Below are 15,663 nucleotides of genomic sequence, written 5' to 3' on the forward strand. Positions count from 1 at the left end.
AACTAAATAAGGAAAACCCGTAACGGCAAAGATGGCGGTTGTATGCTCATGTCCCGCCCCTCCCGTAGGAAAGCCAATCATCTGCTTTTAACAGTCAAGCTGGGAAACATTTAAGCCTATTGTCTGGTTCCACTGACGCATGCGCACAGTTGTGGTTTTGCGACAGCGGAGACGATTTGTCACGCGCGCGCACTCTCTCTCTCTTCGGAGCCTCAGCCAGGCGAAAGTGTAAACAAGACTTCACCGTCTCCAAATGAAGCGCTGTCTTTCTCTCTCCCCCGCACGCATATTAATCAAAATAAAACAACATGATGGTTAAAGGTCGGAAGACCTTTTTCGTGAACTAATGACTCCTTTGAACCGATTCATTTTAATGAATAGTTAAAACAACTGATCTATACAATACATTGTTATAACTGTTATAGTGCAAACCTGCTTATATTTAAATAAAGGAGAACAATATTGACATTGAATATGCACAACACCGGCATTCTGGATAGAGACATAAATGAAGTTGGTGTCGTGAACCCTTGCACATGCTTGGTAATGTATAACCTGTGGGGAAAAAGGCGTTTTAAACCTTATTTTGGGGCAAAGTCATCAAACTTTTTCAGCGATTTTTATCATATTTTACTGCTGTTTCTATACATGCAGTTTTTATGTCCCGGTGACCAATGAAAGTGCAGTTCTAACTCTCTGCCCATTCATTTAGATAGGAGCCTGGTCTTGTTAGTCCGAAATAGTTGCCCGGAGGCGTTGCCAAGATGGCGGCCGAGTGGCACGACTTGCCTAAAAGGACTTTGGTGATGATCACGAAGAAACACCATATTGTGGAAGACAATTAAACGAAACGCGTGATTTTCGGCCGCGCCAACACACCGTTTGTCCGCGTTAACACGACAACATGCACAGCAGCCAATGAAATTGCTGTATTTGAGACTATATTTGCATATGTGACGCAATGGTACGTTGGTATATACGTATACAAACATCAGACGTCATGTTTATTCATGAAGGATGTCGTAATGGTATACTGGTATACACGTATGCAAACATCAGACGTTCTATTTGTTCATGAGGGATAATGCATTGGTGCGTTGTGAGTAATGTCAGTCTTATGTCATGATTTGTCATGCCCTTTCAAGTTGTTCGTTTAACATTCTTTCTCAGGGTAGAAAAGTCAACAGCTTAAACGATGGCTCTTATGCTCTTTTATTTTAGCAAACTGCCAAAAAAATCTTTTCAGACTGTGTGCAGCTGAACTAAGAAAAGCTTAAGATTGCACAGCGCTGATAAGCATGAATGGCAGAAGAAAAAGACTGCAAATTAATAAACAAAACAAGAGAAAATTATTTTAATGTAAGCAATAAAAAACTGCACACATCAGCTGTGGAATTAAAGAAAAGAAATGCATGATCAACTAGATTAAGGCATACTCCTGTCTTAATTTAAACCCTGTCCACCACCCCCAAAGGTTTCACAAAGTTATTTTTGCCACTGTAACTTATGGCTTCCTAAAGACATGTTTATGGGTAAATAAATGAATAATAATAATAAAATATATACCAGGGCTCAACATTTAAGCCTTTTCATTTGTCCTTCGGTCGGTCATTCACTTGTCCGAGTAAAAACATTTGTTTGAACAGAAAAAAAAAAAGATTACATATTTTAAATATATATTAGCTTACATATTTTAAATATATATTAGCCTACATATTTTTAATATAATGTACTAATAATTTCATTATAGCACTCATCAGCCTGCAGCATCCAAGGCGATGTTTACTATACAACACACAGAGACAGAACAGCACAAACAAACAAACAAACAAACTCATAGTCATAGCAGAAAATTTCTCCATTCATATTTTGTTTCCATTTATGTTGATTTATAAAAAAGTGAACAGCACGAGTAAGATAGGAGGCGCAATATATCGAGAGACATGGAAAGGTTGATTGAGACATGATTTTGACCACTTCATTAAGTCTTGTTTTGTAGAAAATCTTTCTTTAAATGGAATTTCGTTTTGTATAAATTGTATCTTAATTTTAATCGATTTTTCATCAACCAATTGCCTGGATTTAATAAATAGGAAGCCAATATAACAGACAATAATCCTGGAGGCGCCCGCGCGGTCACTTGCATTGCACGTTAACTGGAAGAACGCATCTCATCCTAACTTAATGAAACTCAGTGTATGCCTCACACAGACATGAGAAATACATCAAATACACAAAGCTTGAAATGTCTTTAAACTAAATAATTAAAAACGAACAGAAAAAAGCTACTATCTGATTATGTAATCCATTATCTGCATTTCTATTGGCGCGTTCACCATATACTGTATGGCGATCGTCAACTTTATCTTTGCAGTCGACACTGTCAGAAAATACTGGTTTATTAATAAAAATCAATACACGCGTCACCGGATTTACAAATGCACATCTTGCTTGTTGCACGCACACATATGTCGATATAACGAGATATTATGTTGAAATAACACTTTAATTGTTACCATTAAAATAATTGAATATTAAATATTTAGTGTCCAAGTTTCTCATTTATTAATAGTAGGCTATATAAATATATATATTGCACAGCTCCCCCTGTCAATGATTTCAGTACATGCATTAAAAATTCTCTGGCACCACCCCTGTCTCAATTTGAGTTTAAGACAGTTACAGTTTATAGACTTTAAAAACATTTATCACCAATTGTGATTCACAAAGTGAAAATTAATTTTAAGAAGTTTGTTTCTATCCAGTTGGTTATTGGCTTTTACCGATAAAACAGACACTTTAGGCTAGGCTACTCTTGTTCTGAGGACAGTTTAACCTGCTGTCTTATTTGATTTTTATTTTAATTTATTTACACAACATATCTGAAAATATGATAATAAAAGGGGTCCCACTTTATATTAAGTGGCTTTAAGTACTATGTACTTACATGTACTTACATTGAAATTAATAATTTGATACAATGTACTTATTGTGTAACTACATGTTTTTACATTGTACTTACATTTTAAAAATTCCTGCATGTAATTACAGCTGTAATTAATTTATGTAATTACATTTGTAAGTACACAGTTGACCCTTCCCTTACACCTTAAACCTACCCAATCCACCACACCTGTCCCTAACCTTACCCGTATCACACCTCAATAGCAGCAAAAGTGTTTTACAATACAACATGAACACAATAAGTACATTGTACTTATTTTTTGATGTAAGTACATAGTACTTAACGCCACTTAATATAAAGTGGGACCAAAAAAAAAAACGTGTTCTCATCCGAGGTTTTCAAGTTAAAGGACAAGTTCGGTATTTTACACTTAAAGCCCTGTTTACAGATCGTTTCTGATGAAATAGAACGATTAAGATTAAATTTTGGACAAATGCTGCTGTCCCGAGAATTTTAGGTTTATTTCGCTTTCCCCCCACCCCCACAATGGTAGTCTATGTGCACTGGAACATTCCTTCCTAAAACACATTAAACTTTCGTTTACAAAGACGTGAAACTCACCGAGTGGTCAGGGGTGTTCACTGATATGCTCACACAAAAATCGCTGCAAAAGATGCTTTCCAACAGGTTTTATCGTAGTTTTTGTCCAACTCCATTGAGTTGTATTGAAAGAGCTGTGTGAGGTACGGTATTACTCCGCCGCTTCTTCTTCTGCTTCTTCTGTGTATTCAATGCCAGCGGTTTGCTTGCAATTGGCAAAGGTGCATTATCGCCACCAACTGGGCTGGAGTGTCTATTATTCAAGCTCTCAATGGAAGAATCTACGGGTGTGAGACGTTGGGAAAAATAGGTCCACACTTTTACAACGAATGGTAAAACACCTGTTAGAAAGCATCTTTTGCAGCGATTTTTTACAGCCGGCAGACGTGTATAACTTCAGAAATCACTTAGATGAAATATGTTGAGTAATTATATGTCCACCCTGCCTTCCATAGAGCGTGAACGATACATTTATAAACTTAATTTGGGCAACTTAAAAACATATCCCGTTTCATTCTACCAGCGTCAAATTGGTCTATCAACCCCACCCAGTGGTTTACCCGGACATTTACTCGTACCTCATCGAGTCACCAGGTAGCCAGTGAATGATTTTACTACGGTTTTAAGAAGTAAACATCCAGTGGCGGTTCTACATTGAATTACACCCTGGGCGAGACCCCCTTCGAGCGCCCCCCCCCCCAATCCCCCCCAATTTGGACATAATTTTTCTTACCCCATTGGCAGATCATGTTTTGCTTGTTTTAAGCAAAAACTCAATTTTTATTTATTCCCCAGAAAACAAGACGTTATATTACTAAAGTAGTAAAATGACATAAGATATTATAATGAGCTTGTAACAGTTTTGTTGCAAAGCACAATATTATGGTGAAATTAGATCTCGTGTTTGAGTTAAAACCGAATTATTGTTAAGCATAGCAAGAATCATAGCAAAAAGGCTAACAAATAAGAGTTATACCCACCAATTAATATTGCCCCTTCATTCATGACATGGATACCGTAATCATACAGAGAAAACATAGTTGCATACCTTTATCTTTCGCTCGTTTCTAAATTGGGCACCTGATGGCTTTGACCTTTCTTGTCCATCTCTTATTTGGCACTCGACATCGACAATCAACAGATTTCCCCTGATCCCCCCCATACCAACTGTCACTCACGACGTCACGACCAGAAGTCAAGACTAAACCAATTCACCTTGGTGGTGGTGACCAAGTAATCGTTTTGTATTACCTATTTTTATTAGCCATTCAGACAATTCAGAAAAACAAAAATGTTCAGGAAATATAGAGGCCTGTATTTATAATATTCTGAATGAAATGTGCGTTATTTGGAAGAAAGTCGAGGTGTGACTGACTTAGATAACTATATGGATCCCCCGTCTCCCCCCCTTGTCCGTTCCATTTGGGAGAGACCCAGAGGTGAACTGTCATCCGCGCAGAATGAAATTACCTTCCCCCTTCTCAAACAAACAGCTTCTGTGCACGGCATCTTCTCAGCAAGCAGGGGCGCCTGCAGCTGCAGAGGGCGCAAATTTGCCAATTCCCCACACAGTGAAATGATAGATAATAGAAAACCGCTTCGCAACGCATATTTATTTATTTATTTATTTTTTCTGCTCGTGCCGGCGGCGCCGCCCCCCCAAAAATGCCGCCCCGGGCGATTGCCCGGTTCGCCCGTGCCTAAAACCGCTACTGTAAACATCTTTAAATGTATAATATTGTGTCTTTATATTTAGAGTAGCTACTGAGTGCACTTTTCTGTCCAGCTATACAACTAGCCTGAATTAGCTTTCGATAGCATCATCCGTAATTCATGATATTTCCATAACAGCAAGATATTGATGATGATGGCAGGCAGAGATGGGCATAAATACATGGAAATGTATTTAAAATAAAATAAAAAATACACAATACTGTGTGGAAAAAAATGTTTAAATACAAATTACATGTTTGTAAGGGTTAGTACACGTCCTCAATCTGATACTGTGTATGGCGCATGCCGGATTGTTTTCCCCTAAAAGTGGGCGTGAACCTTTTCAGAGACGTTCTATGACGCTACGCCGGTTGTATGTATGATACAAACACTCGATGGTGTTTTAAAGTGAGCTTTAAATAAAAGTGTAATATTAATAAATTAAATTGTGTCATGTAGCTTGAGGCTAACTGTTGTGCTAATGCACCTGCTGCAGGAGCTGTCTATTCCATACAATCATTTTTTTTAAATAATTCGCATTTAAAAGTTCCAAGAATGTTTTTTAGTTGTTTGTTTTCTAACAAGGCTTAAGTTAATAGGTGGATTATTCGTCTATAGGGGTTACACATTATGTGTCAATGGCTAATCATTATGCCAGAAGAAAGGCTATAATGGCTGCATTCAAATAAAAGAATAAGGATAAAAGAATGATGAAGACCATCACAGGTGTGCTTGGTCGTTTTAAATGAAAAGAACATGAATGTGCCAGTTCTCCTCGCCAGACATTAGTCAGAGACAGTAAATGGGTGTTTAGAGGGCAATAAACTATTTGATGAGAAACTTGTTAGCCTTCTGTGAAACTTCTCCAAATCCGCCCCTGACATAGTCTCACAATAGGCTTCATAAAATGCATAATTTTCGAGATATCATCCTCAGACTTGAAATGAAGCATGACCACAGTTGTGGCTACACTTTAGTTGTGGTTATAAGTTGCTATCCTAAATTCACATAATATTTTTATACATTTAATAAATATATTCTTAATATTTGTTGTTTTTGTTTTTATGTTTGAGCTTATATATCTCAATATTAATAACAGTCTGGTTAATTTTGAGTCTTGAACTATAAACTCTCAAGGGTTGACTTTCTAAATATATGTTGGTTATGTGTCAAGGATATGTTTAACTCTACTAATTATAGCAAGGCTTTTGGAGACTTCAGTAGTTATATGTCTGATGTGGGCATTCCAACTTAACTTCTGGTCTATCGTTACACCTAAAAAATTTATTTCCTGAACATTTTCAATTTGTACTCCATCTATCTCAACCAGTGTCTGTGAAATGGCTTGATACTTCCCAAAAAACATCACTTTAGATTTATCTAGGTTTAAGGATAATTTGTTACTTTCCATCCATTTTTTAAATTTACTTAGTTCTTTGTTTATAACGCTAATAAGTCGCTCCAAACTGACATTACTATAGAAAATGTTTGTATCGTCAGCAAACAATACACATTTAACCAACTGGGAAACATTAAAAATATCATTAATATGCAAATGAAATAATTTGGGGCCCAGTACTGACCCCTGGGGGACACCACAAGCAATGTCAAGACATCCAGAAGAGAGCTCACCCATTTGGACATACTGTACCCTGTCGCTCAAATAACTTTTCACCCATTTCCCAGCCACCCCCCGTATTCCATATCGTTCTAATTTCTTAAGTAGTATATCATGGTTGATGGTGTCAAACGCTTTTTTGAGATCAATAAAAATTCCTATTGCATGTTTTTTATTTGTTAATGCCTTCGATATTTCTTCTGTAGCATCAATTATGGCCATTGAAGTGGATCTATTGGGTCTGAACCCATATTGTCCTTCATTAATTAGCTTATGCTTATGTAAGTTCAAGTTCAAGTTCAAGTCTTTATTTTGCCAGAACGACCCACATCGCCTGGAATTCATTTTGGTGAATTGGCTCACACAAGACAGTACAACATAACATATACAATAAAAACATGAAATCTAAACAGAAAACAAATACTTAGATTACTGCTAATAAATAATATTAAAACTAATCAGACAAAGTGCTAGTGCATTTAGTGACCCTAAGAAGAAAGAGGGCATAGCTGTGTCTGCATAAGTAAAGTAGATAGAGATTGTTGTTGTGAGTTGAGAGCCCTCACAGCCTGCGGGTAAGTGCTATTAGAAAAACGGGTGGTTCTGGATCTTATGCTTCCTAACCTTCTGCCTGATGGTAGAGGGATGAAAAGGGAATTAGCAGGGTGTGATGAATCCTTGAGTATTTTCAGGCCAGTTTTGAGTAGACGGTTGTTATAAATGTCACAGATCTTAGGGAGGTCTAACCCAATTATTCTTGACGCAGTGCTAACTACCCTGTTCAATGCAGACTTATCCTCCGCCGAGCAGCTACCCCACCATACAGTGATGGAGAAAGTAAGAATGCTCTCTATCACACCCCTGTAAAAGTGGAGCATTCCAGCCTTGGACACTTTAAATTTCCTAAGTTGTCTCAAAAAGTAAAGTCGCTGCTGAGCTTTTTTAACAATCTGGCTGACATTGAGGTTCCATTTAAGACTGGAGGAAATGCTGGTCCCAAGGAACCTGAAACTTTCCACCCACTCTACAGTTTTGTCCTTGATGGCCAGGGGTTGGAGCGACTTAATATTTTTGCTCCTAAAATCAACAACCATCTCCTTGGTTTTGGAGATGTTAAGGGACAAGTTGTTAATTGTGCACCACTCAGCCAGCAAGGACACTTCTGTTCTGTAGGCTGATTCATCATCATTAGTAATGAGGCCTACCACAGTAGTATCGTCTGCAAATTTAAAATTTTTTACTGAGTCATGATGAGAAAAACAGTCATTAGTATAAAATGAGTATAAAAGGGGAGACAGAACACACCCCTGGGGGGCGCCAATGCTGGTGGACATTGATTTTGACAAAAGGTTATTAACCCTAACCACTTGAGATCTATCAGTTAAAAAGTCAAGAATCCACTTACATATGGACTCCTTAACCCCCAACCCCAGGAGTTTGTCACACAATCTCTTTGGTATAATATTATTAAAAGCAGAACTAAAATCAATAAATAAAACCCGTGCATATGTAGCTGGCCCCTCCAAATGTTGAAGAATATTATGGGTACAAAGAGAAACTGCATCTTCAACAGACCTGTTCTCCCTATATGCAAATTGGTTAGGATCCAGTGACGTAGCTGAAAGATGATTAGCCACTAATCGCTCAAAAACTTTCATGATAACAGAGGTTAGGGCCACTGGTCTGTAGTCATTCAAACAACTCACATTCGACTTCTTGGGCACAGGAATAATTACAGCTGATTTAAAACATGCTGGGACTTTACATACTCTAAGGGACCAATTAAAAATGTCAGTGAAGACATACGACAACTCATTGGCACACCATTTAATAGTGGCAGCAGAGACCTGGTCGGGGCCTGATGCCTTCCTACAATTTTGTTTCCTCAACAGAGATCTGACCTCTGTTTCTTCTATCAGAAAAGGTGGTTCGAGAGGACCTATGTCATTGAGGAAATTAGAACTGACTGAACATTCAGATTTGCATTCAAATCTACAATAAAATTCATTTAGTTTATCAGGAAGTGAAGGGTCATCATCAGAAACTGTGTGATTGTTTTTATAATTAGTAATCTGTTGAAGGCTTTGCCAAACACCCCTGTTATCATGTCCACCAAGCTTAGCTTCAAGCTTGGCCCTATAGTCAGCTTTAGCCTTTCTAACAGCCCTTTCAAATGCATATTTAGCCAGAGAATACTGACAAATATCTCCACTCTGAAAAGCACTTTTTCTCTCCAGATACAACATTCTAATATCCTTACTAAACCATGGCTTGTTATTGCTATAAACAGTCACAGTTTTAGAGGGAAAAAATACATTTTCAGCAAAGTGAATATATGAAGTAACAACATCACAGTATTCGTCCAGGGTAGTAAACTCATCCCTGAAGACAGACCAGTCAGTAGTATGAAGGCATTATTTTAATTCGTTTTGTGCTTGTATAGACCATTGTTTGATCACTTTTTTTGTCTGCTTAGTAGATTTCAGTCTCTGACGATAGCGAGGGATGAGGAAGATAGTGTTATCAGAAAGAATCAGAATCAGAAAGAGCTTTATTGCCAAGTGTGCTTGCACCCACAAGGAATTTTTCTTGGTACTGAAGCTTCCAGTGCACATATACAAATACAAATACAGCAAGAACATAGTAATATGATCTGACCGTCCCAATGGGGGCCAAGCAATAGAATGATATGCATTAGAAATTACACAGTAGCATTTATCTAGTGTCTTTTCACCCCTGGTAGCAGTATGAATCTGCTGCTTGAACTTGGGTAGTGATTTCTTTAAATCCACGTGATTAAAATCACCTAAAATTAAAACTACAGAGTCCGGGCTAGAATTCTCCACCTCTGTTATGAGAGCCGCCAGCTGCCTGCAAGCCTCATTGGCTCCCGCTTTAGGTGGAAAGCTCCCGCGGGAGATAAAAGGGTCTGCATTTAACAATTAAGCATTCCAGCTCCGGTGAACAATGTCGCGAGAGGACGACAGAGTTGGTAGACCAGCTTTGGTTTATGTAAAAACAGACACCCCCACCTGACTTCTTCTGTGAATCCTGCTGCGATCGATCAGCTCGTAGTAGAGTAAAACCCGGCAGGAGAAGACCCTCATCCGGCGTGCTGCCATCCAGCCACGTCTCGGTCAGGCATATAACAGAACAGTCAGCAGCGTCCCGCTTAGATCGAATCAGGATAGCCAGCTCGTCCTGTTTATTACTCAGGGAGCGGACATTCGACAGGATCATGCTGGGAAGCGGAGAGCGGTGAACCCTCTGTCTTAGTCGAACCAAAACGCCCGCTCGTTTGCCTCTCTTCCTTGGAGGTCGCTTATAAGCATTATCTTGACTGCCAATATTTCCGGCAACATTCCTCCAGTAATCCGAGGCCGGGAAGTTTTGCAAAGTGTCCCGAATACATAATAGTTCATGTCTATCATATGTAATCAGACTGACAGAATTGTCAACAAAACAGAGCAAAACGAGACAAACATAAACACAGAGCCACACCGCGTCTCCATAGATAGGCGCCATCTTGCCCATTGTTGATCAGACATTACAAACAAGTTCACATAAAGGAAACAGACGGCAGAAAGCGCGCCGTTATTCTTTATTTTACAAAAACAAAATGTTTAGTGTGTGTGTGTGTGTGTGTGTGTACGAGAGAAACTCTGATAGAAATCTTGAAATTTAAAGTGACCCTGTGCTTTTCCTCAGTGTAAAGGGTCAGTGTATAATCAAAGCAACAAACATACTCAACAGTGAGATTATATATGACCAGAAATGAGCATTTTAAGAAAATCAAAGGAATGTCAGAACATTACTGTGTAAGGAGAAAACAGTCAGACGTGTTCCTCGCCCCAGAGGGTTACAGCAGGATATCACGAACTTCTTGTACAGAGAATTATACAGTGTTATTTTAAACAAGTGGTTTGATTTAAGGTTTAGAGCGATGAGTTCAGAATGTTAAGCACACTGACTCTGTCTTTTCTTGATCTATTTCAGAACTTCCTCCACCCCTCAAAGACTGAGTTGGGACGGTGTTGTGATGTTCCCGGTCGCCACGGCTCTCTGTGGACTCAGTCCTCCGCCCCATGCTAGCTCCGGTGGGTGATGGGTCCAGCTTGTGGTGAATAGGGAAGTGGCCTTCCCCCGGCCAGTACACAGCCTCTCCTTCACCCAGACTCCTGCCAGGCCTCCTCGGCTACACATACTAACACCGAGCCTCAGGGAGCAAACCTTAACAGCACAGCAGGAGCAGGTACGTTTAATTTAAGCATTAGAAATGCATATGAAAATAATGTCCATTTATGAAAATAATAAATAATGTCCACTTAAATAAAAATAATGAACATTTTCATATGCCTTTCAAATGGATTCTCTTTTCATCTTTATAATAACTAAAGCTGTGTGTTCACCCTCTGGGGTCTGAGGGGTTTCGGGGCCCTTGAGACACTTACAGCACACTACTGGCCAACATGTAATACTGCTGTATTCAGCACACACTCTGCTACAATATGTGAGCAAAATGGATGTACATGTTTGCATTTTATAGAAAAGAAAGATTAGGTGTGGTTAGTGAGTTTTTTTGGGGGGGGGGGGATTGTCACTGCGATAAGGCCATATAACACACACTGAATAGATATGCATAAGACTTTAGAGTTCCCCTTCTTGTAGGCTTTTTACTACAGAATGATGTGGAAATCACTCTTTCATAAACAACAATATTTGTGATTTAAATTGTGTATCTCAGTTTCTGTGTCAGCACTGCTGTATGCGTGGGTGTGTTGATGATCATGAATATTAATGTGATTCACACCAGAGGAGACAGAAGACACGCCCCCACTGGCTAATGAGGACACACAAGCAGAGAATGAGGAGATTCAGAGGTTTTACTGTAATTCCTCTGTGGAGGAGCTAATGTTGTGCCTTCAGTGCAGCTCTCTCACTAACGGTCTCGTTAACACACCACCAAAACAAACACTCTGTCACTCACACACACACACAGATCCGTGTGTGTGTGTGTGTGTGTGTGTGTGTGTGTGTGTGTGTGTGTGTGTTCCAGATCAGTTGCTCGGACACACATTACCTCACTCTCTCTCTCTTCCAGGAGCAGATATTACTGTAGTTGATCTGAGCTCAGTCGAACACGCTGATGGATTTAAACCCTGCTGATCGTGTGTGTGGTCGCTTTACACAGAGAGACAAACCAGATACTGCCTTCAACATCATTTTTGTTTGTAATGTCTTCATGCATATATACACACACACACACATTAGGTGAAAAGTTTGTAATTAAGATGTTTTAATGGTTCTGAAATAGTCTCTTCTGCTCACCAAAAATACACGGAGACACACACACACACACACACACACACACACACACACTGACACACATATACACACACTCACACTCACACACACACACACACACACACACACGTACACACACATACACACTCACACACACACACACACACAGTGTAACAGCGTCGCGTCTGAACGCGTTGTTGTCTTTGGAGCTCCATCGATTTGATTTATAATTCTTGATTTTCTCTTTAAACTCACTTACAACGAACATTTTCTACTTTTCCTCACTGAGAAGCACTACTGCTCAAACCTCATAGTTACAACGCGGACTGTTGAGCAGACGCGTCTCAAGCCTATTAGTGATCCAACATCGGATACTCTTAAAGGTTCTCAACACTCACTTACAAACATTTTACGCCTATCGTGCGTCTACTCTACACCCGTACCACTAAAAAGACGGATTATATCCAAGACTTCAGTCATAAATTAGTATTAATATTGATAGCATCACTGGTAGCGTCGTTGCTAACTTACTGTCTTATAACTTATGATCCTTCAGAAATCACTCTAATATGATGATTTGATGCTCAAGAAACATTTATGATTATTATCAGTGTTGAAAACAGTTGTGCTGCTTCATATTTTATTTTATTTTTCATGATCCTTTGTTGAATAGAAATTTATTTATTTGAAATAGAATCTTTTGTAATTATAAACACTGTCACTGTCAGAACTACATCATCCTGTGAACATTACTGATGGAATAACATTTATTTCCTGATGTTTTAGTTGATGTTTTCTGGAGGCGCTTAAAGTGTATAAAGTTTAAGTCTGTCCATCCTTAAAGTCATTCAGTCTCTCTAAATGTTTCAATATAATGTTAATTTAGTTGAATTATTTAAAGTTAATTTCATTTTAATGTTAATATTTATTATATATTAATATATAGTGTTAATATATTCTGAATGTTAGATGCAGTGGTTTAGTCTCAGACTGAAATGATTCAGTAATGTGAATAACTCTCTGTGACCAGCAGAGGGAGACACTGACTGAAGGCTGCCATGGTAACCATAGCAACAGCAGTTACACTGGTAACCATAGCAACAGCAGTTACACTGTATATCAGCAAGACAGGAATGACACAAAGATTCTGGAGCATCTTAAACAGGTTGAAGGACCCTATATTATGATTTTACAAAAGTAACTTTATAAAACGTACTCGGTTACTAATGTAACCTCGGTTCTCTCTAGAAGAGGGAACGAGTATTGCGTAAGGTTAGCTTACGCATCGGGAAAGTCTTCTTTCTTCGAGATCTGAAGCCAAAAAATTATCCTTAATTTTGTATACATTGTCAACGCAGTGCAGCAGCCGACAGACCTAGGCAGGCTGTATAAGCGTGCTCATTGGCTGCTCGGCGGCAACTGCTTAAGCCTATCGGTGAGCGCTCTGAACGCGGCAACCAATGAGGGCGCTTCGCGCCCTCCGCACCCTTCTAACCGTCAGAATGGGTGTGGCCAGCGTGTATATATTCAGCGCTCATAGGCTAAAATTCTGGTTTTCGCAGTCTGAAGCGCAAAAGCTCGTGGCGCGACACGGCAGGTTACGCAATACTCGTTCCCTCTTCTAGAGAGAACCGAGGTTACATTAGTAACCGAGTACGTTCTCTTACGAGAGGTCTCTCGTATTGCGTAAGGTTAGCTTACGCATCGGGAACCCTTTGTCAACGCCGTGTGCGCCGAGCATCCAGCCCATGAATCCCAGGGAAACCGGGGAAAACACTCTGCTGGGAAATGTGGCCGGTCGGAGAGACGGGCCAGCGCAGTACAGGCACTTCATGCAGCATATGAAATAGAGCGGCGCGGCCGGTCTATAAACATATAACAGTACAAACAGTAGGGCCGGCAGAGCGAGCCCATACAGTACATAAGCACTCATAAGGGTAGGAGAAAAACGACATAGTCGGTCTCACATGAAGGGAAAAATTCCCGCGCGACAGAGAATAATACGGGCGGCCAGCAGCGCGGGCCAGCACCGACAACAGCGCGTAACGGGAAATAGGAAACAGAGCGGATCAGCCGGTCTGAGTCAAACACTTCACCCTGAGTATAGTACCAGAATAGCGCCAGCATATGAACGTAGTCTGCACACGAGAAATGGGCAGAGCATACATGTCACTTATGCTGACAGTCTTTTTGCCTGTAGGGCAGGAACTTCCAGGTTATAAAACCTCACGAATGTTGATGGGGAGGCCCAGCCCGCTGCCATACAAATACCGTGATTAGAAATTCCGCTGGACCAGGCCCACGACGAGGCCATGCCTCTAGTGGAGTGGGCTCTGATGCCCAGAGGGCACTGCAGGTGTCTGGAGGCATAAGCTGCTGCTATCGCGTCCACTATCCACCTGGACAAGCTCTGTTTCGAGGCGGCAAGACCCTTGGTGCGTCCGCCGAAGGAAACAAAGAGCTGCTCTGAACGCCTGAAAGCGGCGGAGCGCGTGATGTAAACTCTCAGCGCCCGGAGGGCATAGGAGGTTATCACTGTCCCCACTGTCGGATGCTGGCAGAGCCGAGAGGGACATAACTTGTGCCTTAAACGGGGTTCCAATCGCTTTGGGGATGTAACCGTGTCTCGGTCTGAGAATGACTTTCGAGTCATTCGGCCCGAACTCAAGACATGCAGGGCTAACAGATAGCGCGTGCAAATCACCCACTCGTTTGACTGAAGACAGAGCTATCAGAAAAACGGTTTTAAGCGACAGATACTTTAGATCCGCGGATTCAAGCGGTTCAAAGGGAAAAGCCTCTAGGGCCGCTAGGACCAAGGACAGATCCCACGAGGGAACCGAGGGGGGCCGCGGGGGATTCATCCGTCTAGCTCCTCTGAGGAAGCGGATAATGAGCTCATTCCTTCCCATTGCCCGGCCGCGCGTCGTCTCAGCGAACGCTGCAATAGCGGCCACATATATTTTGAGCGTGGAAGGGGATCTGCCCTTTTCCAACAGCTCTTGTAAGAAGGAGAGCACCCGCGGGACCCCGCATGCGCGCGGATCCAAGTTTTTAGTAGCGCACCATTTAGAAAACACCGACCATTTAGACGCGTAGAGCCGTCTCGTGGAGGGGGCTCTCGACTGTGTGATCGTGTTCACGACCCCTTCTGACAGGTCAACGGGTATCCGTTGATCACCCATGCATGCAGCGACCAGCGCTCTGGATGGGGATGCCAGATCGATCCACCGGCTTGGGAGAGGAGATCCTTTCTCACCGGGATCGGCCATGGGGGTGAGTGCGACAGCCTCACTAGCTCTGGGTACCAAGTTTGGTTTTCCCATCGCGGGGCTATAAGCAGCACTGAGTGGTGCGTTTCTCTGATCCTCGAAATGACCTGTGGCAACAGGGAGATCGGAGGAAAAGCATACAGCGGGAGGCTGGGCCATGTCTGGGACAGCGCGTCCTCGCTCTTCGAATAAAACTTCGGGCATTGAGCATTGTCTTTCGACGCAAAGAGGTCGATTTCCGCTCTGCCGAA

General features: G+C 41.0%; 1 long non-coding RNA gene across 1 annotated transcript in view; it reads left to right on the top strand.

Moving 5' to 3' along the window:
- The window catches only part of LOC307171614, a 457,352-nt gene extending 446,988 nt beyond the window's left edge, over positions 1 to 10,364 (top strand). Inside the window, exons 2-3 of the long non-coding RNA XR_013823575.1 lie at positions 8,671 to 9,353; positions 9,481 to 10,364. This is a non-coding gene — a long non-coding RNA (uncharacterized lncRNA). The remainder of the gene's footprint in view (positions 1 to 8,670; positions 9,354 to 9,480) is intronic.
- The last annotated feature ends 5,299 nt before the right edge of the window (positions 10,365 to 15,663 follow it).

The sequence above is a fragment of the Squalius cephalus genome (genome assembly GCF_949319135.1).
Source record: "Squalius cephalus genome assembly, chromosome: 14".
In the NCBI taxonomy this organism is placed as follows: domain Eukaryota; kingdom Metazoa; phylum Chordata; class Actinopteri; order Cypriniformes; family Leuciscidae; genus Squalius; species Squalius cephalus.